Consider the following 26,788-nt stretch of genomic DNA (forward strand, 5'->3'; position numbering starts at 1 on the left):
TAGACCGTACTTAACGCTGAATTTGATCCCTTCGTGAGAATACAGCACGTCTACAATTTGTTGTTTGTTCAGAACTGCAGATTCCTCAACATCTCCACATACTGCGCGTGAATGGGTTCGAATCCTGGCCCGGCACTATAGATTTCATTATGTATTATCAAGCTCTAGCATGAGAACACCTATCTGCTGGTGGATAATTATTTTAATGTTTAATGTATTTTCATTCTTTGTCAACACTAACGATATTTGACGTTTTTGACACCCAGTGAGACACAGAACTATTTGCGAGATCACTGTAAGTTCAAGATGTTAGTCCGAACTGGACAAAAATTCGGAAGCTGACGTATCTTTGTGTGTAGTCAAAAGCGATATGATGTGTGGAGCTGTATTCCCAGTGAGCACTGAACTCTTCGTCATATTATTTCTAGTTCAAACACGCTCACATGTCGCTGCTGGTGCAACAAACCCATACTTAACGTTCGCTTTCTCTAGAATATAACAGCGATAGATGCCGGGTTGGAGTCTTGGGAAGGAAAAAAATGTATGTTTCGTCTGGTCATTTCAGTTAAAACATCTAGCTACTGCCGAGAAAACCCGAAATGTCACAGTTGATTGTGCGTCGATATCTATCCGATTAAGTTCTGAGTTCGAACCCCTGTCCAACACAAAGCCTTACCTCACGGCAATTCAAATAAGTTACTTGTTAAGAACCAAGATTCAACATCTCTCGTCGTTCGTTAACAGGGACAATAGGTGCTGGGTAGGAATTCGCGTCCGGCAAAAATACTTGCGATATGTAATTTAAAGTTGGAATTTGCAAACTGGCTCTGTCTAAAATCGAGGTATATCACTCTCTGTATGCCTAATCAGGAGTGACAGTCAGTATCCGTCAGGCACGAAATCATTGCTTAGTCTGCATGACCTGAGTTTGCATCCATAAGCAGAACGAGACGGTTCGTCGTGTCATTTGAAGTTCATACATATTCTCAATTAGCTGCTCGTGAATATCTTTAATTTTTAATCTTATTTTGTGTTAAATAATAAGTACGGTATGTTACTTTGAAGAGTAAATCATGAATACGACGAATTTACCACGTGCATTACCTATCTGACGTAATAATGAGAGTGGTAAAATGTCAGGTATGTCATTTATTGTAATAAATGTGAGCTACAAGCCTTAAGGGCAGTCTTATCTGTGATAAGGTGATATTTGTAGTATCGTGGTATTACTTTGCATCTTGAGTTATTGCAATACAGAACAGTTTTTTCTCGTGGTGACTTGTTGGAACCACTTTCAATAGTCAAACGACTGTACCAAGGAGCGATAAGGAGACCTGCTAGACAGTTGCGCTATGTGGGTTGCATGTGAATCAGGCGAAATTCAATTCAGGTCGTTCGGATACTATTGGGCATGAATGAACATCACGTGTATCGATTTCCATCGCGCTGGGGTAAGTCCTCCGGGATACGTTTATTCTCCCTAGTGTGTAAATATATTTGGAGCATGTCATTCAAAAACGTTTGAAACGACATAGACGGGAGCGGGTTGTTGTTAGGAGAGCAGAATGTGTTAGACTCGCGGATCATGTGGTGTTATTGGCAGAGAGCGAAAGTATGACTGAAATGTTAAAAGAATTGAACAAGAGACGTGAGTAAATTGGAATGAGAAATAATAAGAAAAACGCAAAATGTCCGGTGATAGGTGCAAGAAAAGCAAGAACAACTATAATGTTAGGCAGGAAGATACACAACAATTTAGTGTTTTTAGGTAACTGCGACGTGCTATTATGGACGACATTGGAAGTAATAAGGAGGTGAAAATACGTATAGCAATTGCCAACGAGACGTTTCATAACAGGAGGCTTTTATGTGGGTGCGTTGATAGGGGATAAAATAGGCAGGCACAGTGAGAAATGAGGTGGTGTTGATTGGGAGAACAGAGAGAAATTTTAAAGGTAGCAGGATGAGCAAACACAATTGGCATGGACACTGAATGAGAAGAGATTGTTTATTGATGTTATGAAGGAAATGGTGAATGCAAGAAGAAGAAGAAGAAGAAGAAGAAGACGCAGAACATACCAGGTGGTGGACAGCGTAAGAACAGAAAATAGTTGTGAGAAAACAAGAGGGTAACAAATGATGGGACTGCATGGAGAACTACATGTGAAGACCTGCCCTAGGGCAGAACACTCATGGTGGTGGTGTTGATGAAGAGGAGACTTATGTAGGACATTTTGCAAAACGCCCATTTTCTTGTAATCCAAATTTAAACAAAACATAGGCAGCTTATAATTTGTAGTCTATAACCGACCGTGAATTGCGTGACAGATGGAACTTGCCAGTATACCAGTTATTAGGACTTATTCCCACTCCACTGACGTATGGAGCGTGCGAACCGTGGCTGCTTAAAAGCCTCTGTGCGTGCTGTGCTTGGTCTCTTCTGGTCTTCACGCTTCCTACAGTTACAATACGTAGGCGGTTTCAGTATATTCCATTCCTACTTTCATCATGTAACGTCAGTTCTACAAACTTTCTAATTAGGTCTCCTCGCGATACTTTGCTCTTCCACGGGATAGTCTGTGTCTACCATGAACTGCCCGTTAGTCAGTAAGTGGAATAATTGGTTTTCCGACACATGTCACCATGTTACTGTCGCCCTGTCTCCACGTCAGAGAGACGGAAATTCTGTGTGCCACATTTGAAGATGAGTCTGTAAAGGTTACAAAACTAGTTAATGGAATTACAAATAGTTCAAAAAGTGAGTTTTTGCAGTTTTCCGTATTTACATTCAATGCACTAGTCACAGGCTCTAGGCGATCCTTAGGGGACAAGCTTAGTCGGTTGAGAGCGTGATGTGTCCCTCCGAGATTAATTTCACCTGGGCTTTAAGCGACTCACCGGTCAGCATTTACAGAGCTGCCAACTACATCTCACACCGGGAATATGACCAGGATTGGTTTGCATCGCAGCCTACGGAAGAGAACGCAAATCGAACGATCATTCGCAGTCATTCCCTCCATTGACTACCATTCGCCTATATTCAACAGTTAAGGATTCCTCCGGAAATATTCCAAGTAGACTTTCTCTGGATATTTTACGTTTCTTTCCAAGCGCCTGCCTGTTCAATTTGATCAGAAACTGTGTGACATTCTCCAACGGGTCAAAAAACCTGTGACCATTCGTGCCGCCCTTCTCTGTATACATTCAGTATCGCCGGGCAGTTGTATCTGATTAGGATCCAAGAATCTCGAGCAATATTCGGGGATGGGTCGCAAGCGTGATTTGTAAGCAATTTCTTTTGTACACTGATTGTATTTTCCTAGAATTCTACCAACGAATTGCAGCCATCCACCGTATTTCCCTAAGACTGCGACTATGTGACGGTTCCATTTCAAATCTCTAGAAATTTTTACACCCAGGTATTCATGTGGGTTGAGCGATAGCGAGTTTGACTCGCTGCACTATACTCGTAGGATAAGGTTATATCGTTTTGTGAACCGAACAATTTTACATTTCGGGAACATTTAAACTAAGTTGTCATGCTTTGCACTACACTGAAATCTTATGAAGGCGTGACTTCTTTCAAACAGAACTTTATTACAGGCAACAGCATCATTTGCGAAAACACTGAAGTTCCAAATAGACCGCGTAACCACGGCCCCCTTCTCCCCTCCAAATTGCTGTCTGAAAACTGGAAGTCCCATTTGTAAAACACCTTCAGAAGTTCGTTCACATTCCGTATCAGTTAATGTGTTAAAAACTTGACCTGAAGAAACATAACCCTTTGCAGTTGAAGACGCTCAGTTGTAAGAGAAGCTAGTTTTTCGAAAACGTCTCAATATTTATGTACTGAACTAGGTGTTGTACAATTCTATAATTTTCAGGTACATTCGGCGACGTTTGTGGATACTGTCTGACAAATGTGTTGCGAATAAAGTGAGTAGTAAAGAAGTAATAAAGTGAAACATCAAGCCTGATGCTGACACCTTACTGCACGATCAGCGAAAATGTAGACGTGATAAAAGTCTTTTTCCTTTCATCATTATGTCAGGGATGTCAGAGGGGAAAAAAAGTTTCGCCAAGTTTCGAAATTATGTGTGAAGTTTGTTGGAAGTCGCCACGTGCTGCCTTTCACAAATGCTCGGTGAATATAGTCTCGATAATTTGCGCGCCATGACATTATGCTGCCTTAGACGAGTACGCAGTTTGTAACTTTTAACGCCCGACTTATTGCGTAAACCTATGCCTTTAAATGAAGGACGGAAGGAGGATTGCATTTAATGTGCTATCGATGTCGAGGTCATTAGAGACGGAGCAGGAGTTGGCAATGCGTCAGGGAAGGGTAAAAGAAGTCCGCCGTTCCCTTTCAAAGGAATCATCCCAGCATTTACTTGGAGCGATTCAGGAAAGTTACGGAAAACGTATCAGGATGGCCGGATGCGGATTTAAACGTCATCCTCCCGAATGCGAGTCTAGTGTACTAGTTGACAGCTCGTCGTGTAGAAGCTAGCGTTGTTGGTGATGGGATTCCGGGTTCGATTCACGGCTGGGTTGCTTTCTCCGCCCGGGAAGTAGGTGTCTGTGGTGTCATCATTTCATCATCATCCGTGAAGGTGGCGAAACTGGACTGTGTAAAGGTTGGAGCTTTGTACAGGCACTGATAACCGTGCAGTTAAGCGCCCCAAAAACCAATCATCATCATCATCATACCATGTAATAACCACTGCGGCAGCTCGTTCGGTATACATTTAAATGAGCAGATTAAGTCAGCATTTTTAGTATTTACATTGACTTCGTTCTTCATAAATGAAAGCAGGAACTATGACAAGACAAAGGAATTGGGATAACGAATGAGAAATACCTGATTGTGCTTCTGTTTGTAGATGACATGATTCACGTTCACGAAATGACCTCCAAAGATCTATATACCACCTGAACGAAATATGCAATGAATACAACTTTAAAATTTCTAGGAACAAAACGAAAATAAGTGCACTCCGAGGAAAATACTCAGTCAGTTTAAAACTAGTTTTGGAAAATCCTGCTTTAGAACTGGTCTCTTAATCTTTCATTTAGGCTACGCTGTAAGATCTGATTTTTACTCTGATACTTAAAATAAATTACACAAATTCTAAGCTGTTTGTGACACTATTATCTGAATATTGGGCAATAAAGTACAAAAAGATTGTCCCGAAATTCTATAACGTGGTCGCGGTTCCTGTATTATGCTATGAAAGCGAAAACATGGTTAAAAAAAAAAACAAAAAAAAAATCACACGGCAGAGATGAGGTTCCTAAGAAATTCGAAGAGCTGCACAACAAGAAATGATTAGGAATGAAGATACTAGAGAAAAATTAAGTATTTTCAACAGAAACTAAAAAATTCAAAAATATCGTGAAGACTTCCCCAAAATATTCTTAACTACAAGCGGAATGGAAGACGTGATATTGAAAGGCCTCGGACGTGGGAGCAATTTCGTTTGAGAGACTATCCCGCGCGGCGACTACTGAAGTACTTATACATTATAGAATTCTTAAGTTATACAACCAAAATAAGTAAGTTTTAATGTAGTTTACGTTCACTGATGCAAAAAAAAAATTCTTGCTTTTTAAAGTGGGCTATGTTCTTTCTAAGGGTTCAAACTGTCTCCATGACAAATTTGAACAATATCTGTTAAGCGGTTTGGACTCTAAAACGAAACAGACTGTGTTACAAAGTTGAAAAGCAACTGAGAGAAAGAAGCAGCGTCGGTTTCTGCAGGAGGCGGCCATCATTTTGTAGGACAATGTTCGGGCACGCTCGGTTCAAGTCGTGACTGATTTGATCGGTATATAGGGATGGGGAGCGCCGCATCACGCACCACACTCATCTACATCTATATTTATACTCCGCAAGCCACCCAACGGTGTGTGGCGGAGGGCACTTTACGTGCCACTGTCATTACCTCCCTTTCCTGTTCCAGTCGCGTATGGTTCGCGGGAGGAAAGACTATCTGAAAGCCTCTCTCTAATTTTACATTCGTGAACTCCTCGGGAGGTATAAGTAAGGGGAAGCAATATATTCGATACCTCATCCAGAAACGCACCCTCTCGAAATCTGGCGAGCAAGCTACACCGCGATGTAGAGCGGCTCTCTTGCAGAGTCTGGCACTTGAGTTTGTCAAACATCTCCGTAACGCTATCACGGTTGCCAAATAACCCTGTGACGAAACGAGCCGCTCTTCTTTGAATCTTCTCTATCTCCTCCGCAAACCCGATCTGGTACGGATCCCACACTGATGAGCAATACTCAAGTAAAGGTCGAACGAGTGTTTTGTAAGCCACCTCCTTTGTTGATGAACTATAGTTTCTAAGGACTCTCCCAATGGTTCTCAACCTGGTACGCGCCTTACCAACAGTTAATTTTATATGATCATTCCATTTCAAATCGATCCGCACGCATACTCCGAGATATTTTACAGAAGTAACTGCTACCAGTGTTTGATCCGCTATCATATAATCATACAATAAAGGATCCTTCTTTCTATGTATTCGCAATACATCACATTTGTATATGTTAAGGGTCAGTTTCCACTCCCTGCACCAAGGGCCTATTCGCTGCAGATCTTCCGGCATTTCGCTACAATTTTCTAATGCTGCAACTTCTGTGTATGCTACAGAATCATCCGCGAAAAACCGCATGGAATTCCGACACTATCTACTACCTCATTTATATATATATTGTGAAAAGTAATGGTCCCATAACACTCCCCTGTGGCACGCCAGATATTATTTTAACGTCTGTAGACGTCTCTCCAGTGATAACAACATGCTGTGTTCTGTTTGTTAAAACTCTTCAATCCAGCCACAGAGCTGGTCTGATATTCCGTGGGCTCTTACCTTATTTATCAGGCGACAGTGCGGAACTGTATCGAACGCCTTCCGGAAGTCGAGAAAAATAGCATATACCTGGGAGCCTGTATCTAATATTTTCTGGGTCTCATGAACAAATAAAGTGAGTTGGGTCTCACACGATGGATGTTTCCGGAATCCATGTTGATTCCTACAGAGTAGATTCTGGGTTTCCAAAAACGACATGATACTCGAGCAAAAAACATGTTCTAAAATTCTACAACAGATCGACGTCAGAGATATAGGTCTATAGTTTTGCGCATCTGCTCTACGACCCTTCTTGAAGACTCGGACTACCTGTGCTCTTTTCCAATCATTTGGAGCCTTCCGTTCCCCTCGAGACTTGCGGTACACGGCTGTTAAAAGGGAGGGCAAGTTCTTTCGCGTACTGTGTAGAATCGAATTGGTACCCCGTCAGGTCCAGTGGACTTTCCTCTGTTGAGTGATTCCAGTTGCTTTTCTACTCCTTGGACACTTATTTCGATGTCAGCCATTTTCTCGTTTGTGCTAGGATTTAGAGAAGGAACTGCAGTGCGGTCTTCCTCTATGAAACATCTTTGGAAAAAGGTGTTTAGTATTTCAGCTTTACGCCTGTCATCCTCTGTTTCAATGCCATCATCACCCCGGAGTGTCTGGACATGCTGTTTCCAACCACTTACTGATTTAAATTGAGACCAGAACTTTCTAGGATATTCTGTCAAGTCGGTACATAGAATTTTACTTTCGAATTCACTGAACGCTTCACGCATAGCCCTCCTTACGCTAACTTTGACATCGTTTAGCTTCTGTTTGTCTGAGAGGTTTTGGCTGCGTTTATACTTGGAGTGAAGCTGTCTTTGCTTTCGCAGTAGTTTCCTAACTTTGTTGTTGAACCACGGTGGGTTTATCCCGTCCCTCACAGTTTTACTCTACACGTACCTGTCTAAAACGCATTTTACGATTGCCTTGAACTTTTTCCAAAAATACTCAACATTGTCAGTGTCAGAACAGAAATTTTCGTTTTGATCTGTTAGGTAGACTGAAATCTGCCTTCTATTACCCTTGCTAAACACGTAAGCCTTCCTCCCTCTTTTTATATTCCTATTAACTTCCATATTCAGGGATGTTGCAACAGCCTTATGATCACTAATCCCTGTTCTGCACATACAGAGTCGAAAAGTTTGGGTCTGTTTGTTATCAGTAGGTCCTAGATGTCATCTCCACGAGTCGGTTCTCTGTTTAATTGCATGAGGTAATTTTCGGATAGCGCACTCAGTATAATGTCACTGGACGCTCTGTCCCTACGACCCATCCTAAACATCTGAGTGTCCCAGTCTATATCTGGTAAATTGAAATCTCTACCTAAGACTATAACATCCTGAGAAAATTGATGAGAAATGTATTCCAAATTTTCTCTCAGTTGTTCTGCCGCTAATGCTGCTGGGTCGGGAGGTCGGTAAAAGGAGCCAATTATTAACCTAGCTCGGCTGTTGCGTGTAACCTCCACCCATAATAATTCACAGGAACTATCCACTTCTACTTCACTACAGGATAAACTTCTACTAACAGCGACTAACTCTCCACCACCGGTTGCATGCAATCTGTCCTTTATATCTGTCTGTACCTTTGTAAAAATTTCGGCAGAATTTCTCTCTGGTTTCAGCCAGCATTCTGTACCTATAACGATTTCAGCTTCGGTACTTTCTATCAGCGCTTGAAGTTCCGGTACTTTACCAACGCAGCTTCGACAGTTTACCATTACAATACCGATTGCTGCTTGGTCCCCTCATGTCCTGCTTTGCCCCGAACTCGTTGAGGCTGCCGCCCTTTTTGTACTTGCCCAATGCCATCTAACCTAAAAAACCGCCCAGCTCACGCCACACAACCCCTGCTACCCGTGTAGCCGCTTGTTGCGTGTAGTTGACTCCTGACCTATCCAGCGGAACCCGAAACCCCACCACCCTATGGCTTAAGTCGAGGAATCTGCAGCCCACACGGTCACAGAACAATCTCAGCCTCTGATTCAGACCCTTTACTCAGCTCTTTACCAAAGGCCCGCAGTCAGTCCTGTCGACGATGCTGCAGATGGTGAGCGGTGAGCTCTGCTTTCATCCGGCTAGTGAGACTGGCAGTCTTCACCAAATCAGATAGCCAGGAAGGGTTTCCTCCGATCCATAGCGACACACATCATTGGTGTCGACATGAGCGACCACCTGCAAATGGGTGCAACCTGTACCCTTCATGGCATCCGGAAGGACCCTTTCCACATGTGGAATGACTCACCCCGGTATGCACACGGATTGCACATTGGTTTTCTTCCCCTCTCTTGCTGCCATATCCCTAAGGGGCCCCATTACGCGCCTGACGTTGGAGCTCCCAACTACCAGTAAGACCACCCTCTGCGACTGCTCGGATCTTGCAGACTGAGGGGCAACCCCTGGAACAGGACAAGCAGCCACGTCAGGCCGAAGATCAGTATCAGCCAGAGACAACCCCGGACTTGCGCCCTTCTGAGCTCAGCTTGATTCCTGACGTGAAGGTAGCGTTCTCGCTTTCCGCGTCTGGGTTCCGGGGTTCGATTCACGGCGGGGTCAGGGATTTTGTCTGCCTCGTGATGGCTGGGTGTTGTGTGATGTCCTTAGGTTAGTTAGGTTTAAGTAGTTCTAAGTTCTAGGGGACTGATGACGATAGATGTTAAGACCCATAGTGCTCAGAGTCATTTGAACCATTTGTCGAACTTTGGGGTATTCGGTTCGGAGCTGTTATGGAGATACGTCAGACAATAGACCGCTCCATTCGAACTACCTATACAACTGCCGTAGTTAGGGGTATCTTGCTCTTTCGACATCACTGGCGATGGCTTATATACATGAGCTGTTCAAAAAATATCCGACCTTTTTTAATTGTTGAAATCAACAATGGTATCAGGGCGCGCATGGGCTCATGTTTTCAGGCATATTTAGCACACATACCTGATTTTCTCCACTACTTCGGAACACTTGCAAGTCGTACACGTTGGATTTAGTATTCTGAGCAAAATGACGTCTTTACATCACATTTGGCTCCAAGCTTGGCGATTCTCAAGTTGAAACCATCGTGTGTTTGTGGACAAAGTAATGGGTACTGCAGGGCTAAAGGAGTGGTACAACCATTTCAAAGGTAGCCGCTAATCAATGAAGACAGAAGCCAGTTAAGGTACGCCTGCAATATCCGCAAATCAGGTCGTTACTGATCCCGCAATATTGCTGGTGAAGCAGAATGGACGAATCACTATCAGAGAAGTTGTAGTCTAATCTAAAAGCAGTAAAGTCAACTAACTAACTAGGTGTTACAATAACTAACGTCCGCCCGCGGTAGCTGAGTGGTCAGCACGACAGACTGTCAATCCTAAAAGACCGGGTTAGATTCCCGGCTGGGTCGGAGATTTTCTCCGCTCAGGGACTGGGTGTTGTGTTGTACTAATCATCATTTCATCCCCATCGACGCGCAAGTCGCCGAAGTGGCGTCAAATCGAAAGAATTGCACCAGGCGAACGATCTACCCGATGGGAGGCCCTCGTCACACGCCATTATTATTATACAATAACGAACAACTTAAATTGGAAAGAACACATAGAAAATGTTGCGGTTAAGGCTAACCGAAGACTGCATTTTATTGGCACAACACTTAGAAAACGTAACAGACCTACAAAGGACACTGCCTACACTACGCTTGTCCGTCCTCTTTTAGAATACTGCTGGGAAATGTGGGATCCTTAAAAGATCGGACTGACGGAGTAGATCGAAAAAGTCCAAAGAAAGGCAGCACGTCCTCCTATTATCGCGAAATATGAGAGAGTGTGTCACACAAATGATACAGGATTTTGGCTGGACATCATTAAAAGAAAAGCGTTTTTCTTTGCGACGGAATCTTCTCACGAAATTCCAATCACCAACTTTTTCCTCCGAATGCGAAAGTATTTTGTTGACACCGACCTACGTAGGGAGAAACGACCACAACGATAAAATAAGGGAAGTCAGAGCTCGTATGGAAAGACACAGGTGATCATTCTTTCCGGGTGCTATGCGAGATTGGAATAATAGAGACTTGTGAAGGTGGTTCGATGAACAACCTGCCAGGCACTTAAATGTGATTTGCAGAGTATCCATGTAGATGCAAGTATAGGTGGTCACATTTTTACTATCCCCTGTATGTGCATATCGCTTCACACGACCTTTGTTACCTCAATGTCGATATCGGCATCATTTTCGAAATATGTGAGCTTTCTTATATTATCTGTAATGTTAATATACAACATGAACAGTAAGGCTCCCAACACGCTTCCCTCTGGCACAAGTGGTTACTTTTACACGTATAGATGAACTCTCCATTTAGGATGAGATGATGTGTCCTCCCTACAAAAATATTTTATTGGCCGTACTTTATAAGATGCAGGCAAACGGTCAACTACAATTGTTGTTTACTGTGCGGTAACCTCTAGCGTATCAGAAGCAGTTTAGGAACATTTTTTCAAATGAGTATACGCACTCGTATTTCGGCAGGTGCACAGTTTTGCCATTTCAATTTTTGCACGTTTCACAGATACCTTTTCGAAAATTTCGAGCAAAACAAATCGAAATCTTTATTACATCATGAAACAATGAAGAAGCAAATGCGGGTTTGTTCGCAAGCCCGAAGCAACATCTGGTACAAGAATCATGGATTTTAATAAAGTAGCTGTCGATAGGTTTTTTTCGTTGCTTACAGATGTAACTGACAATCACAAACTAATGACTTCTCAAATAACTAATTGTGATGGAACAGGCGTCTCGGTTAATGCTAAAAACTAATCGAACATCGCAGCTTGCAAAGGGAACCGTCCAGTGCGATCGTTAACATCTGCAGAAAGGGGCGAAACTGCAACCAGCCTCATTAGTACGTCAGCAAGCGGAGCTGACATTCCTCCTACGATTATTTTTCCACGAAAGAAGAAGCAGAAAGAATTTGAGTTAGGACAGGCAGCAGGAGGTTGCGCTGAGGTCCACAGCACAGCATGTATGGCCACAGAGTCCTTCTTTGTATGGTTTCCACAATTAGTGGTATTTTCTAAGGCATCAAAGCAGGTCCCAGTTCTCCTTATATCAGATGGCCACTCAGCACATACCACGAACATTGACGTTATGGACTACGCGAGGGAGAGTGGCGTTTCTTTACCACCACATTGCTCTCACAGACTTCAGCCGCTTGATGTTTGTTTTATAAATCCTCGTTATAGTGATCAGCTTCGAAAATGGCTACGGAACCATGCAGCGAAAGTCGTAACTATCTTTGAAATTTCAACGATTTTTGGTTCAGCTTTCGTCTAAAGCGCAACAATGAAAACCGCTATTAAAGGTTTCGAAGCTACTGCAATATGGCCCACGGACCCATCCATATTCACGACGCACACTTCCTCCCGGCACACACAACTGACAGCGGACGTGATAGGCCGTCAGATAAAGAGGTTATTATATCTGAACAATTGGAATTGCCTTCACCTAGCACACCAGCTGAAAAAGACGACTCAAACGGGCTGGATAATCAAGGGGACGAGGTTTCAGCGAATTGTTACAATGAACTGCCGCCTAAGAATAACAAAGTTATTGGGGCTAATTGTTCTAATCTTGGGTGCTCTTGGATGACAACTGACAACACAACCTCCTCATTTCATGTTTCACCTGAGATTCTGATTTTCTTGTCAAAAGTTAACGAAAGCAAGAAAAGAGCGAGACTGAAAAGGGGGAACAACGTTGTTTTAACTGATTCGCCGTACAAAAAAAAGAGTTAAAAGTCATTAATGGGAGAAATAGAAAAAAGAACATTGACAAAGAGGAAAGAGCAAACAGAAAACTTTCTGCGAAAGAGAATAAAATTAAGAACTCAAAAAAGAGAGAAAGATTCTGAAGGTAAATGGAAAAAAGGAGAGAGAATACAATACTAACGAGAGTGATTATGAGGAAAGTTCTGACTGTCAATGTGTATATTGTGGTGGGTTATATTCAAAATCAGTTGGAAGTTGGGTCGCTTGTTCCACCTGCAAAAAACTGACACACGATTCTTGTGCAGGAATAGATAGCGAAGATGATGAGTGTCTCCCCGTGTGTGAATTTTGTAAACAGCCTCAAGAAAAGGATACGATTCATGAAAACTGTAGTTTGACATTAATACTCACTTTAAACTAAAAAAAATAACGAGCAAGCCAATATTTTCTGCATTTCGGATAATTTTATACGTTTTTGTAATCACTTGTATTTACCACCCCATTGTGACGCGTGCAAATGTTATAAATTTCTGTTTTTGAGTGAGAAAATATTGTTGTTTTATTTTATGGCAATGTTCTTGTATTTTTGTGATTAATACATCATAATGTGTTCATATAAAAATTTGTAACTCTCTTATTTATCAATTTTGTACATTTAATCAAAGTTTTCAACTGTGTACCCCATTATACCTTGGATTCCCCAACGTGTCGGATAAGAAAGATAAAAATACAATCACTACTCGTTTCTTCAACGACAATTTAAGCTGTGTTCTGTGGTTCCTCCCAGAGTTCATCACGATATATTCCGAAAAAAATCATAGTTAACGAACATTATAAATTGCTCTAGAAACGAAGGCAATCGCAGTTAACATTTAATAAGGCCACTGGTATCCTTCGAAATGCAACTAATCAACGTCATGCAGAACGTCGTGGGTCACAGCGGATGGGTGGAATCGAAATATGACATTTACCCACGATCGCTTCTTTTTGTCAATTTGTGCCATTAATTTCTCTGCTCCCTAATCTGATTTCGTATCTCCCCATCAGCTATTCGATCAAAACTTTTTTAGCATTCTTCTACACCACCACATTTCGGAAGTTTCTAGTCGTCTCCTGTTTGGGGAACCAGGCATGTTAACTACTGATTCGCAATATATTTATTCCGAAAGGCAAAAGGAACCCCGAAAACAATGAAAATAATTTTGTTTATTGGTGATTGTACCAGTTTTATTTACACTTAGTGTGAATATGAAAGTATTTTAGTCCAAATCCGTATTTGAAGGTTCTAAATGTCGGTTTAAATGGCAGCTTGCTATGTAAGACATGCCCACTTGTTTCTCTGTGCCATCTCTTCTTTGAGATGATAAGCCTAGGGACATTTTACCCGTAGCTTTGAGCTTTCACCTATTGAATACATTTTTTCTTGTCTCGTAGTCAGTTGTTTGCTAGAGTAATAACGTTTCTGAACAAAACAAATGCCAAGATCTACCCACAAAGTTTTCGAAAGAAGTTCTAGAAGACTTGCAAGAAATAAAAAAGTAAATATCATGAAACAAATGTTATGTTTATGTACAGCATGCGTACTATTGGAAAGTGAAAGAAACTATGAATTTAAATGAGTGCATGTACGACGGTAAGTGCAATACAACTTTAAATTTTCCGTAACTTTTCTAACTAAATGTACCTTTCCTCTCAAACCATTTATCCCAGAACCATGGAATTCTAACGACCAGTTTTCTTACTCGAGGGCATGAAGAGTCGAGGGATATGAAAGGGAAGCAGTGGTTGGGAAGAGAGTGAGACAGGGTTGTAGCCTATCCCCGATGTTATTCAATCTGTTTGCTGAGCAAGCAGTAAAGGAAACAAAAGAAAACTTCGGAGTAGGAATTAAAAACCATGGAGAAATTGTATTATAATGAACACTATGGTCTTTTAATTTTTGAAATTTGCCCGCAAAATCTGTCTTTCAAAATTTTTCTAAAAATTTCACTATTAATATATTATTCATGAAAAATTGTCAGCTTGTTGGAAAATAGTGGAAATGCATGTAAGAAATGTTTTGTGTTTTACCGTTAATATAACACAACTTAGGATAAGGGTCATATAAATAGATCAGTTAACTGGTGGAGATGGAAGATACGTTCTCCCCGTGAATATTGTGTTTAAAAACAAATGAATATTTTCAAATCAACAGCTCATTTCATGAAGTCATAACTAGAAGTGAATAATCTCCACAAAAATTGGTAAGTTAATTACTTTGGTGCAAGAAAGTCTCCATCATTAAGGAGAACGATGTTTTCAATAACTTGCCGGGAGCCATAAAAAGCTTTACTACTGACAGATTTCAGTTTACGAGGAGCCTAAAGGATTTCTTGCTAACCATCTCTTCCGACACCATTAATGAATTGAATTACTTAGTAGAACAAGCGCGCGCGCGCGATTGAGTGTGTGTGTGTGTGTGTGTGAGAGAGAGAGAGAGAGAGAGAGAGAGAGAGAGAGAGAGAGAGAGAGAGAGAGAGAGAGAGAGAGAGAGGGGGGGTCAAATAATACGTGTACTATCAGAAGTGTGACCAAATTTTCATTCCTCGTTCATGATCAGTCCATTTGCGGTCTGTGGATAATAAATTAGCATATTATTTTCCCATTGAGTATCTCCCCATTATGGATCAATTTCAATGGAAAGTACATATAATCTAACCCTCTTGTCTGCCCCACTTCTGTTGAAGGTTACACATGAGACAAATACCTTGTTGTTGTTGTTGTTGTTGTTGTTGTTGTCTTCAGTCCACAAACTGGTTTGATGTAGCTCTCCATGCTACTGTATCGTGTGGAAGCTTCATCTCCAACTGCAACCTACATCCTTGTGAATCTGCTTAGTGTATTCATCTCCTGGTCTCCCTCCTCGATTTTTACCCTTCACGTTGCCCTCCAATATTAAATTGGTGATTCCTTAATGTCTCAGAACGTGTCCTACCATCCGACCCCATCTTCTAGTCAAGTTGTGCCACAAAGTTCTCTTCTCCAGTATCCTATTCAATACCTCCACATTACTTATGTGATCTACCCATCTAATCTTCAGCATTCTTCTGTAGCACCACATTTCGAAAGCTTCTATTCTCTTCTTGTTCAAACTATTTATTGTCCATTATTCACTTCCATACGTGGCTACACTCCATACAAATACTCGGAGAAAAGACTTCCTGATACCTAAAGCTATACTCGATGTTAACAAATTTTTCTTCTTTAGAAACACTTTTCTTACCATTGACAGTCGACATTTTAAATCACTCCTAATGCGTACTCCCAGATAATTTATGGAATTAACTGCTTCCAGTTGCTGACCTGCTATTTTGTAGCTAAATGATAAGGGACCTATCGTTCTATGTATTCGCATCACATTACACTTGTCTACATTGAGATTCAATTGCCATTCCGTGCACCATGCGTAAATTCGCTGCAGATCCTCCTGCATATCAGTACAATTTTCCATTATTGCAACCTCTCGATACACCACAGCATCATCTGCAAAAAGCCTCAGAGACTTTCCGATGTCACTCACCAGATCATTTATGAATATTGTGAATAGCAACGGCCCTATGCCACTCCCATGCGGCACACCTGAAATCACTCTTACTTCGGAAGACTTCTCTCCATTGAGAATGACATGCTGCGTTCTGTTATCTAGGAACTCCTCGATCCAAGCACACAACTGATCTGATAGTCCGTATGCTCCTACTTTGTTAATTAAACGACTGTGGGGTACTGTGTCAAACGCCTTGCGGAAGTCAAGAAACACGGCATCTACCTGTGAACCCGTGTCTAAGACCCTCTGAGTCTCGTGGACGAATAGCGCGAGCTGGGTTTCACACGGCCGTCTTTTTCGAAACCCATGCTGATTCCTACAGAGTAGATTTCTAGTCTCCAGAAAAGTCATTATACTCGAACATAATACGTGTTCCAAAATTCTACAACTAATCGACGTTAGAGATATAGGTCTATAGTTCTGCACATCTGTTCGACGTCCCTTATTGAAAACGGGGATGACCTGTGCCCTTTTCCAATCCTTTGGAACGCTTCGCTATTCTAGAGACCTACGGTACACCGCTGCAAGAAGGGGTTCAAGTTCCTTCGCGTACACTGTGTAAAACCGAACTGGTATCCCATCAGGACCAGCGGCCTTTCCTCTTTTGAGCGGTTTTAATTGTTTCTCTATTCCTCTGTCGTCTATTTCGATATCTACCATTTTGTCAACTATGCGACTTCAAGAGAAGGAAGCACAGTGCAGTCTTCCTCTGTGAAACAGCTTTGGAAGAAGACATTTAGTATTTCGGCCTTTAGTCTGTCATCCTCTGTTTCAGTACCATTTTGGCCACAGTGTGTCTGGACATTTTGTTTTGATCCACCTACCGCTTTGACATAGGACCAAAATTTCTTACGATTTTCTGCCAATTCAGTACATAGAACTTTACTTTCGAATTCACTGAAAGCCTCTCGCATAGCCCTCCTCACACTACATTTCGCTTCGCGTAATTTTTGTTTGTCTGCAAGGCTTTGGCTATGTTTATGTTTGCTGTGAAGTTCCCTTTGCTTCCGCAGCAGTTTTCTAACTCGGTTGTTGTACCACGGTGGCTCTTTTCCATTTCTTACGATCTTGCTTGGCACATACTCATCTAACGCATATTGTACGATGGTTTTGAACTTTGTCCACTGATCCTCAACACTATCTGTACTTGAGACAAAACTTTTGTGTTGAGCCGTCAGGTACTCTGTAATCTGCTTTTTGTCACTTTTGCTAAACAGAAAAATCTTATTACCTTTTTTAATATTTCTATTTACGGCTGAAATCGTCGTTGCAGTAACCGCTTTATGATCGCTGATTCCCTGTTCTGCATTAACTGATTCAAATAGTTCGGGTCTGTTTGTCACCAGAACGTCTAATATATTATCGCCACGAGTCGGTTCTCTGTTTAACTGCTCAAGGTAGTTTTCAGATAAAGCACTTAAAAATATTTCACTAGATTCTTTGTCCCTGCCACCCGTTATGAACGTTTGAGTCTCCCAGTCTATATCCAGCAAATTAAAATCTCCACCCAGAACTATAACATGGTGGGGAAATCTACTCGAAATATTTTCCAAATTATTCTTCTGGTGCTGAGCCACAACAGATGCTGAGCCTGGTGGCCTATAGAGACATCCAATTACCATGTCTGAGCCTGCTTTAACCGTGACCTTCACCCAAATCATTTCACAATTAGAATCTCCGTCAATTTCCTTCGATACTGTTGCACTTCTTATCGCTATAAACACGCCTCCCCCTTTACTGTCCAGCCTTTCTCTGCGATATACATTCTAATCGGAGTTTAGGATTTCATTACTGTTTACATGTGGTTTCAGCCAACTTTCTGTCCCTAGTACTATATGGGCGTTGTGACCGTTTATTAATTAGAGCAGTTCTGGGACCTTTCTATAGACGCTCCTGCAGTTTACTATTAGCACATTAATATTGTTATTCCCTGTCGCATTTTGCCTACTCCTGCCTTGCCGCGTCTCATGAGGCGTCTTGTCGGGCCTAGGGAGGGAATTCTCTAACCTAATAAAAAGCCCATGTGCACTCCACACATACTCCGCTACCCTCGTAGCCGCTTCCGGCGTGTAGTGCACGGCTGACCTATTCAGGGGGACCATACATTACTCCACCCCATTGCGGAGGTCGAGAAATTTGCACCCCAGCTCTCCGAAGAATCGTCTGAGCCTCTGGTTTAAGCCTTCCACTCGGATCCAAACCAGAGGACCGCGATCGGTTCTGGGAACGATACTACAAATAGTTAGCTCTGATTCCACCCCGCGAGCGAGGCTTTCCGCCTTCACCAACTCCGCCAACCGCCTGTACGAACTGAGGATGACCTCTGAACCCAGACGGCAGGAGTCATTGGTGCCGACATCAGCAACAATTTGCAGTCGGGTGCACCCAGTGCTCTCTATCGCCGCCGGTAGGGCCCCCTCCACATCTCGGATGAGACCCCCCGGCAAGCACACAGAGTGAACACTGGCCTTCTTCCCCGACCTTTCCGCTATTTCCCTAAGGGGCTCCATCACCAGCCTAACGTTGGAGCTCCCAATAACTAATAAACCCCTCCCCCCGTGTGCCTGCTCGGACCTTGCTGAAGGAGCAGCCACATGTCCATTCACAGGCAGAGCGGGCGATGCCACACGGCCAGCCTCCACATTGACCCTCCGCCTCGTGCGCCGCGAACGCCGCTGAACCCGCCACTCCCCTTGGGGAGAGGGTGGCCAGCCGCGCCCGGTACCCGCGAAGATGTCTCGACAGCAGGGACAGTGGGTGAAGCATCTAACACCTGGGGTGCACCATGCGACGCACTAGACTCCCCACTGCCGCTACACTCCGAGGCAGCAAAAGCAAAAACACACGGAAGAAGAAGTGACAAGTAAGAAAAATACAGTTAATACTTAAATTAAGGTAGCTCGCTGCACAGCAGACGTGAAGCAGACGGCGGTTAGGGCGACACATGAACTTACAACATAAAAGTAATAACAGATAAAAATACATGTTCATGAACCTGAGAGAAAATCAGTCCATAAGTTTAAGCAAACGCTATCAGCAGTACAATGAGAATCAGCTTAATTTTTCAATTAACTCCTCGACAGAATAGAAGGAGTGACCCATGAGGAAACACTCCAGTTTCGATTTGAAAGCGCGTGGATTACTGCTAAGATTTTTGAATTCGAGTGGCAGCTTATTGAAAATGGATGCAGCAGTATACTGCACACATTTTTGCACAAGAGTTAAGGAAGTCCGATCCAAATGGAGGTTTGATTTCTCCCGAGTATTAACCGAGTGAAAGCTGCTTATTGTTGGAAATAAACTAATATTGGTAACAAGAAACGACAATAAGGAATATACATATTGAGAGGCCAATGCCAAAATACCCAGACTCCCTGAACAGAGGTCGACAAGAGGTTCGTGAACTCACACCACTTTTTGCCCGAACCTCTCGTTTCTGAGCCAAAAATATCGTTCTAGAATGGGAAGAGTTACCCAAAAACATAATACCATACGACAAGTGAATGGAAATAAGCAAAGTAGACTAATTTACTTGGCGAAGTATCACTCACTTTCGGTACCGTTCGAATAGTGAAAATGGCAGTATTAAGTCTTTGAACAAGATCCTGAACGTGGGCTTTCCACAACACCTTACTATTTATTTGAACACCTAGGAATTTGAACCGTTCAGTTTCACTAATCATATGCCTATGCTGTGATATTAAAACGTCAGGTTTTGTTGAATTGTGTGTTAGAAACTGTAAAAACTGAATCTTACTGTGATTTAACGTTAGTTTATTTTCTACAAGCCATTGACTGAGGTCATGTACTGCACTACTTGAAACGGAGTCAATGTTGCACACAACATCCTTTACTACCAAGCTAGTGTCATCAGCAAACAAAAATATTTTAGAGTTACCCGTAATACTTGAGGGCATATCATTTATATAAATAAGGAACTACAGCGGCCCCAACACTGATCCCTGAGGAACCCCCTCCCCCTTGACAGTACACCACTCAGATCCCCCATCACACTGTATTACGTTCCCCCATTCCTGTAGATCGTTCCCTAATGCTCTTCCTGAAACACTGTACAACTTCTGATTCTGTCAGTTCTTTCAGGTCCCATCTCCTTAAATTCCCAACTTTTTCCAGTTTCTTCAGTTTTAATCTACAGTTCATAATCAATATATTGTGATCAGAGTTCACATTTGCCCCTGGAAATGTCATACAATTTAAAATATGGTTCCTAAATCTCTGTCTTACCATTATATAATCTATATGAAATATTGCAGTATCTCCAGGTCTCTTCCACGTATACAACCTTCTTTCATGATTTTTGAACCAAGTGTTAGTTATGATTAAGTTATGCTCTGGGCAAAAGCCTACCAGGCAGCTTCCTCTTTAATTTTTTACCCCCATTCCATATTCACCTACTACGTTTCCTTTTCTTCCATTTCCTACTGTCGAATTCCAGTCACCCATTAATATTAAATTTTCATCTCCCATCACTATCTGAATGATTTCTTTTATCTCATCACACATTCCATCAATTTCTTCATCATCTGAAGACTACTTTTACGACTTTGGTAGGCGTGGGATTCGTGGCTATCTTGGCCACAACAATGCGTTCACTATGCTGTATGTAGTAGCTTACCCGCATTCCTATTTTTATTAATTATTAGACCTACTCATGCATTAGCTTCATATTAGCCTTCCTAATACTTAAATCTATATCCGATGTTAACAATGACGCCGGTGGATGGACTATCACGAAATTACTGACCGTCGAGAATGTCACAAATATAACCGACAAGCTAATGGGCCCTTCACAGGAAAAGGTTTTTTGCCAGAAAACGGGGAAAACTGAAACCCAGCAAATGAGTAAAAAAGTGTATATTCACTGACAAAAAAAATTGTGTACGCACACAACTTACACAACAATAGTCTGGGATTACTCTATTACGTAATACAGTTTTTGTGATTGTATCTTGCAGCTTTAGTTATTTTTAATTAAAAGAGGCTTTAAAAGGACAGAAAGAACGTGTTGGACTACGCTACAGATCGTTCTGTTAGCACAGTGTTTACTTTGTAATCACTTTCGTTGACTTCGGCAACTCTCAACAGAAATCTCCAACCTAACCGAGACAATGTGCTACGATACAGCCGAGATCATGACAAGAGAATGGGCTACATCACACTCGAAGTAAATGTATATAGGTAAGGATCCCCATGACCTGTATACGTCTGTTATAAAAAATCTCCAAGCCACTCTCCTCAAATAGACCGCAATCTTCTCTTGACCTTCAACTGTTACTATTTCAGAATTGAAAACCAGATTCAAAGAAAATTTGGCTACAAGGCACAAAACTAGAAAAATAAAAATAATAAAAGTGAGAACGTGAAACATGTTAGCAATAACCATAAACAGGAGATTTTACAGAAAATAAAATTGAGAAAGGAAATTATTAATATTATCGACCGTTTAGGAACTCTAGGCTACGAAAGGGATGAAAACACATATCGAATAAGTGGTGGAAGAGTTAGTGTGTTTTAAGATTAAATCCAAACAAGAATTAGAGAAAAACATATCGACGCAAGGCCTCTATTACGAAAAATTGCTAAATCTCGAGACAAATTGTGTCCTTCTGTATTTGATGAAATGTTTTGGCCCCTAGTACGGATGAAACAGTATCTGCAATATCAACAGGAACTTCGGACATGTGTTTCATATTTCATCCAAGCCTGCAGTCTATAAATATTTAAACAAAATACTATAACAAAATACCACTACAGGGGAATTACTTACGGAGTAGTTCTTGGTAAAGAAACACAGGACACAATTACGTATGTGGGCTTAATACGAACTACAACTGTGTTTATAAATCGCTATAGTTGCCTTGGACTAACGACGAGCGAATATCAATATAACCTGTACGCTTTTCAAAGCTGTTATCCATGAAAAAGCTAAACCACGTATCGCGAACAAAATACTATTTAACACCGAAACAATGATATTAGCTGACAATGGGCACAGACTTTAGTCAATGGGCACTGTTGAAAATTTGTGCCAGACCAGGATTAGCACCCGAGTCCCCTGGTTACTAGGGAGAGGCAATGATCACTGTGTCCGAATTACACAGTGGTCAACAGAATATCACGAACTGCCCGAGCATGCCGTTCGTTAGATCCAAATTCTCAATTTCTCCATAGACTGCTAATGCACTGCTCCTTGAACATAATCCTCCTCCCCTTAATTATACAGTACATGGCCAAAAAAACAGACACCGAATATATGCAAACTTGGCCTTACGAACATTGCAGACGTCGTCTATGTAACACACGTCAAACTTCAAAGAATTTACCAATTCGTTGCATTGTTTACTATAGACCACAAATCAAGTAACGTAAAAAAAGCACTGCGTCTATTGAGATCATGATTCAGAGTTTAAAAAAAACTAATAAGTCGCCTACATATTACAGTTGCTGCCAAAAGAGGAGAACCATTATTTTCCCACAAAAGGAAATATAGTTAAAATGACGCTTCTATTTCGGTTAGTTTATGCGGTTACTAAAATTTGCCGTGAAAGTTACATAGTGGACTCTACCCTCCCCCCACCAGAAACGTAGTTATCGTGGCTGTTGTGAGACTTTTGTACACAGTTAGAGAAAGTGTGTTAAATGTGGCGCGGACGGAAACACTAGGCTACGCTACAGGGCAATCTGCTCGCACAACGTTTAGTCGGCATTCATAATCGTTGGCGTAAACAACTCTCAATCAAATTACCACCTTCCAACCTAACTTAGATCTCGGGCTACACTACCAATCGGCCTGTCATCACAACCAAATATTCATTGAGTGGGGGTGGGGGGATTTCCTGTATCTCTAGGAAAAACTGTCAGTTTTGTCAGACTCAACAGCAAGATTTACCAATGGTAAACACTTTTTAGACGGCTCGTAATTTTAGAATAGTCCTCTTCGTCTTACTTGGCATAAATTGTTCGCTGGCGTCCCAGCAGCTAGCTCCCTCAGTGTCTGCTTCTGCCATCGCACCACGCCAGTCTGCTGTTGTCCTAGCAGACCGAACGCACCGCACATCCGACACCTTCGGAACCACTCACTGGCCAGTTAGCAACTGAGCGGAACACTGTTTACATCGTGAAAGGAAAACTATGCAAAGATGTACACTTAAATGGCACGACTGAGTAGCACACACACAGTAATATCTGAGGAATGTCCTTCGACACGCGCAGAACGAAACTCTTCTCGCGAACGTACAGCGTCTCTGAAAAAAAATCTAGTGACTATATTCCGGCGTTACGGCCAGGTTCTCATACAAATGAGCAAAAAAGGGTAAATTTGAAATTTTTTTTGAGACAATGAAAATACATTCGAACGATCTGTTTGGGAATTACGAGTGACAATACTATGAGCTTAATTTTAGATATTCAATAAAAATGGCGCCCGTAATTATGATTTGATCAAGGGCTTGCGAGACTGGAGTACGCAGAGTGCGTGCAGTGTGGCACCTCAGATGTTACCTGAATTCAAAAATGGGTAACATCAGTTGATACTACATTATTTCTCTGAACTTGAAAATGGATAACATCAGTCGATAATACATAAAATTAATGGGAGCGTATACCTAACCGCAATGAAACAACCTTAAATTTAACGATACAGTGCTAATTCGAACTTTGAGTTCCATTTTTGAGGGTTTGTTTCACTCCTTATGCCTACACAAAAATTAGTTAATATTAACAAATGTCATATTATAGCTATAAGTTCCTAAGAAAAGTGTTTACTTTTAGGGGTCAGAGGTAGAAGTTAAGAGATCGAACCACTTTTAATTTATGCTGCATGCCGTTCTGAGAAAATCGTTACTCGAAAAAAAAAAAGTGTTCAAAGTTTAGGGAAAACATTTAGTTATATTATTACTTCGATTTGCATGAACTGAGTGTTACACATATATTCTTAATGTCGCTGAAAACGAATCTGAAGTCAGATTTTCAATATTCAAAACAGCTAATCCAATACGGAGGGCAAACGATTATGTTTTGACCAATTTTTACCAAAAATGTATTTTCGTTATTTACTTTTAGTCTGCAATTCAAGGAGTATTTATCAACCCTTCCTCGAGCTCTGATTGTTCCTAGACAGCAACTTCCTGTTCTTCTTGGCAGGAGAAGCCGATCTGTCTAAGCTGGATATGCAGCACTCGGCAGCCTGCACTTGATATTCGTCCGTATTTTCGGTGAGTATGTTTGCATGCATTCTGCAGTATGAATCCTTTTGAGCACGTGCGACACGGGACGAGTTATCATCTACATCTATATGGATACCCTGCAAAACACATTTAAGTGCCTGGCAAAGGGTTCATCGAATCACCTACACAACTGATAATTAATTGAAACCCTCAGCTGCCGACAGGTGTTGTTGATATACTTCGATGGGGACAGCTGAAAAGTGTGCCGCTACTGGGACTCGAACCCAGGATCTCCTGCTTACAAGGCAGACGCTCAATCCATCTGAGCTATCGAGGGCACAAATGAACAGCACGACTGCAGGAATTTATCCCTCGCACGCTTCCCGTGAGACTCACACCCCGAACCGCCCACAATCCGATTACGTAATGTACTTAATAGGTATTTGTCCATCCACTCATTACTGGCTCACACTAAGGTGACGATTCCCGTAAGATTTCCGGTAGCCTGTGCGCATTCGCACAGACGAAGGTCAATAGCTGGGTGACGTTTAACCATAGATATGAAGATAGTAACTGCTCTAGAAAGAACAGGCGCCACTGACGACCTTGCAGCTCTTCTAGAATACATGATAGACCGGCCGATGTGGCCGAGCGGTTGTAGGCACTTCAGTCGGGAGCCACGCGACCGCTACGGTCGCAGGTTCAAATCCTGCCTCGAGCATGGATGTGTGTGATGTCCTTAATTTAGTTACGTTTAAGTCGTTCTAAGTTCTAGGAAACTGATGACCTCAGATGTTAAGTCCCAAAGTGCTCAGAGCCATTTGAACCATCAGTCCGTATGTTTGCACACTACTTACAGTAACTTATGCTAAGGACAACACACACACAACCATGCCCGAGGGAGGACTCGAACCTCCAACGGGGGGAGCCGCGCGAACCGTGACAAGGCGTTGGACACATGGCGGGTACCCCGCGCGGCTCATGGCAGCCGTGACACTGCTTCAAACAATGGACTGTAGAAACTTTTGTAAAGCACGGATTAAAAAAAAAAACCTTTCCGTTCCAGGAGTCTAGACAAGTACACCTTTAAAAAATGCAACTACAAAGAAATTGAATTTTCGAACGGGCCAGGGCTTAAAACTTTGAAGAGTTAAATTTTAATGGCCGTTCTCTTGTATGCAAATAGTTTCATAGTAGAAATTTCTCTAGTTTTATTTATTTATTTATTTTTTGCTGTAGGTAAAGAAGGATAGGATTCTGAGAAGGGGGAAGGGGGGGGGGGGAGGAATCTCGCCTCTCCCACCTTGGAATTCTCAGTACTGAATTTTTATTCATTACGAGATTCTCAGCCACTTGCAGAAGTGATTTCGCGTGATTCTGCAAAACTTTTCCTTTAGCCAATCGTAGCAACTAGAGGATTCCGTTTCTGCTGCATGACATGTCTCGGAACTTAAACTGACCAACTTATTTGCATAAAGAGCTAGCTTATCATCCGCTTCTTTACTTACTTAGATCGTTCATGGTCTGCAAAGCATTTTTTCTTTAATCGTTTTTTTTATGTCTTTTATAAACTGCAACACTTTCTAAACTTTTCTAAACTTAACGCCGTTGAAACATGGTCTTTTGCTGAATGACCAAAAAGCAATGCTGACAGCTGGGGTCCAAGGTTTTTGTTAATCAAGCCGTTTGTATTCTTGCTTGTATAACGCATATTTCTTTATATCTAATTGAGAAGTGAAATACCGGTTTTCGTAGATGCAGATTTAAAATATTTTAATATAACGCAATAAATATTTCATTAAAATTTTCATCCCCTTATGCTCGAAGTTAAAAACCAGTGAAACACGTAGTTTTTAAAAATTGTAACAGATTAGCCGAATACGAATTGTCAGATATGCTTTCATAATGCTTTCATAATGAACCATTTTCAGAAACGTGGAGCCGGATCTGGGGGTGAATTTCCTTCTCTCCGAGACACCCGGCTTCTTCTTCGACTTAGCCGGCAAACAGGCCGAGGACGCCGGGTGGGGACCGAATATGCAGCAGTTTGTGGATGGCGACGTCGTCACTGGCTGTTGCCTTCGTGCGGGCCTCTTGTGTAAAGGGGGAGCCAACCGTGGCCAAGTGAAGGTCTGTATTCCACAGGAACGAGTTAGCATGGCACTCAGATATTTCCACGAGTCGGCGGACGGGGGTCATTTTGGGTTCTTCAAGACCTTGAACCGAGTTCGGGAATACATGTTTTGGCCCAACCTATATCGCGATGGCAGGCGATTTGTTGGCAACTGTGTCCAGTGTAAGCGTGGTAAGCCCGATGTTGGGCTGCACAGAGAACTACTACAGTCGCTTAGGGAGCAGTGTCCTCTGGAC

The 26,788-nt window shown here is 42.0% G+C and overlaps 1 non-coding gene across 1 annotated transcript; it reads right to left on the reverse strand.

The window, feature by feature from the left end:
- Positions 1-24,681: 24,681 nt before the first annotated feature.
- Positions 24,682-24,756, reverse strand: Trnat-ugu (transfer RNA threonine (anticodon UGU)). The gene has a single exon. It is a non-coding gene; the product is annotated as a tRNA-Thr (tRNA).
- Positions 24,757-26,788: the final 2,032 nt, after the last annotated feature.

The sequence above is a fragment of the Schistocerca gregaria genome, unplaced genomic scaffold, assembly GCF_023897955.1.
Source record: "Schistocerca gregaria isolate iqSchGreg1 unplaced genomic scaffold, iqSchGreg1.2 ptg000387l, whole genome shotgun sequence".
In the NCBI taxonomy this organism is placed as follows: domain Eukaryota; kingdom Metazoa; phylum Arthropoda; class Insecta; order Orthoptera; family Acrididae; genus Schistocerca; species Schistocerca gregaria.